We start from the raw sequence: 3,250 nt of genomic DNA on the forward strand, positions 1-3,250 counted from the left end.
TAACTAAATATATGATAAATTTGTTTAAAATTTCAAATTTCACATGAAATGGATAGCATCTAATTCCTTACTCATACAAATAATCGGAATTACCAATCTTCATGAATCAACATGCATCTTGAATCCATATCACACATCCTCTATATATTTTTGATTTCCAGCGCATGAATAAAGTCAACCTTGTTGCCCCACTTTACTGTTACGGGGAATTGGAAGTTTGAAATCATTTCCGAAGCACAGAATTGTAGTGAAACCTTGTTGACCCTTCTCACTGGAGCATACCTAGTAGGAAGACAAGTTGTTTTGCAATGGCAAGATAAAGACAACAAATCAAGACTTCATTGAGTAACAAATCAAGACTTCATTAGACAAGAAACAATGTTAAGTCTGTATACATCCTCTCACACTCGATAACCTCTTGTTAAATCTATATTTTAATATCATATTATCCTTCCAGTCAAACAATTTCATAACCATGACGCGCATGATGATTCTGAAAATGGACTGGCCCAACCACAACAAAAAATAAAGGATTCATACAAAATGGAAGTGGTATAAAAATGTATAGTTAGGATATAAAAAATGAAATCGATATGAAAAATATTCATAGTCTAACACTTTAGGTGAGTTGCATCTAAAAATGCATTTCGTTAAAAGGGAGGAACTATTCGATTCAAGGGCGACCAAAACGAAACAAAGGTACAACCAGCAGCTTTGCATGCAGTCATCTTTAAACTTCACTGTCCTTAACATATTCTTGTCCTTCCCAAAGAATCTGAATCAGTACATGACTCTTCCTAACATGTTAAGTAGCATTTGCTGCATAAAAAAAGAGCAAGAATATTCTGATTTCATGTCAACAATGCGGCAATGCATTTTCTTTATCTACAACGCCATATTTGCAGTCAGGTATTCAGACATAGAATGCAAAGCTCCGATGCAAGTTACCATGAAATCTTCAGAATTGGATGCAAAACTCGTACTAAGCATGAACTAACAGGGAGGGCAATAGAGCAAGTACCATCAACTTATATCTTGACAGTTCTCCAACATCAACTTGTTTCTTTGCCTGTCCAAGCTCTATCCCGCTCGCCCTGCTCGCAAAGTTCAGAGAGCAGAGAGTTTCGCTTAGGTCATTCTCGTTTGGGCTAACTTGAATAAACATCAAAGTTTAGGAGCCTCCACCTGCAGTGCTTTACACACATTATCACCAAAACTAAAGAATAGCTTCAAACCATACCGGCACAAGGAGAAGAAAATTGCATACTTAGTGAGTCTTGCAGCAAGTGTGTTAACTTTGAATTCCTGCCAGTTTGAGACATAAATAAGTTAGTGAGATCATATATATAATCAGCAGTGCAAATTACAACCAACGTTTGAAAGTTGCAAACCTGAAGGGTATGTACTGGCTCATAGTTGCAAGAGCGGATATGGCTCTCCATTCATCAAGTTTTCTCCTTTGACTATCACATTCACACAATATAATGTATGGAAAATTAATGAGGACGGGATTTTATGGTCTGCAACTTAGTGCGAGTGAATAAAAATCTGGTGAACAACCAGTGTGACCGGCTGTTGTGCTCGTTAGCGTTTGTAGAACCAACAACTTTGGCTTTGCTTCCAGTTTGCAGGATGCCCCAGGCCTCATCCATATTAATGAATCGTGCTTCAAGCAATCCCGGCACATGATGAACTCCCTCTACGACTTGTCTTATTCCAGCCTGTATACCGAGAACAGACATGAGAAGCATGTATTCAGAGAACAGATATGAGAAGTGTGTACTGGAAATTCAGAGAAGCGTACCTCACGGGGAAAGATGTCTCTTGATGGCTAGGGCCTCAATGCACTGCGTGTGGCGACGGCGACGGCGGGCGGCAACGACGACCCGCGCTCCAGGAGAGGCCAGCGGATGTAGGGGTGTGGGCGAGCACGTCCATGGGGCAGCAGCCGAGCGGTGGGCGGCGACGACCCACGCTCCAGGAGATGCCGGCAGTGACCGCATCCTTGAGCGGCAATCGAGTGGAGGAGCGGCGGACGGCGACGACGACCGCGTCCGTGGGGCAGTGGCGGCGATCCAATGGAGGGGCAAGCGTTGGAGACAGGCGGCGTTCATCCCGTGGAAAGCGAGCGTGGGCATTGGAGTTGGGGGGCCGTGGAGGTGCTATTGGAATCGGCCAAGGAGGCTACGGGTGAGGGGTCTGGCTCTCCTGCTGGGAACCCTGCATGTAGTATTGTGCAGGGCCAACCAACTTGTGACACGTGTACTGATGGCTCCAACATCTTAAAAAAATTCAGTTTGGATACTCAAATTCTTTTATCGCTCCTCATCCTCACGGTCACGAACGATTTGAAAAGCCGTTAGTGCCTTCATGAGATAATTCCTGTGAACTATGTGAGCTACGACCGGTCGTAGCGTACATGCATGCCGCTGTGGCCATGGCGGGCTGCTATTGCATCCATTACGAAGTGCCAGACGTAGCCCGGCCGGGCAGCCGCCGTGTCGCGCTCATTCACTTCACGTTCAGGTAGTGATCAGGACCAGCGCCGCCGGTAAAGACGACCTGCAATCCACTTGCCCACGTCCAACCCGACCTTGTGCGCCCGGCGCCCTCATGCTGGTTCGAGCAAATCTGCAGAGGGAAGGACTCCGCGGGTGAAACAAGCGAACACGGTAGATGTGTCACTGGCGCGGGCGCAGGCGCCGCCAAGCTGCCGACCATGAATACTGCCCCACGCGATGTACGTTACGAGCTCACGGAGGCACTAATGGCTGCTGAAAGAGTCCCTAAGGAAGGAGATAGTATGAAAAAGGAAAAGATTTTAAGATGTGGGGCCTGTCAGTACACGTGTCACACATTGGTTGGCCCTGCACAATAATGCATGCAGGGTTCCCAGCAGGAGAGCCGGACCCCGGGTGAGATATGAGATGCCGCGGCGGCGGCGCTATATGCGGAGAGGATTGTGGATCGAGCGTGATGCACGGACGGAAAACACGAAGCGGGAGCGGGACAGGCTTTGACAAAGGACGCGGACGTACCTGCGGGATGGCAGAGTTTTCGTCCGCACGGAAAAACTGCTAAACGCACTTTGAACGTGTGTTGATGAAATCTTGGCTGTTAGATCTAATTAAGTGATCTGATCAGAAGGCTCTAATTTCTCCGTGTTGTTTTGTGTAGTTTAGGCTGTGTGCACATAGGGATGAATATGTTTGCTTGTTTAATAGTAGTAGATACGCGCACCGTGGTCCGA

General features: G+C 46.5%; 1 long non-coding RNA gene across 1 annotated transcript; it reads right to left on the reverse strand.

Moving 5' to 3' along the window:
- LOC123133058 (uncharacterized) lies at nt 1-1,308 on the reverse strand. Its single transcript, XR_006465149.1, has 3 exons — nt 1,186-1,308; nt 1,022-1,094; nt 1-282 (listed from the first exon to the last, which is right to left on the reverse strand). It is a non-coding gene; the product is annotated as an uncharacterized lncRNA (long non-coding RNA).
- Between the last annotated feature and the right edge of the window lie 1,942 nt (nt 1,309-3,250).

The sequence above is a fragment of the Triticum aestivum genome, chromosome 6B, assembly GCF_018294505.1.
Source record: "Triticum aestivum cultivar Chinese Spring chromosome 6B, IWGSC CS RefSeq v2.1, whole genome shotgun sequence".
Classification (NCBI taxonomy): Eukaryota; Viridiplantae; Streptophyta; class Magnoliopsida; order Poales; family Poaceae; genus Triticum; species Triticum aestivum.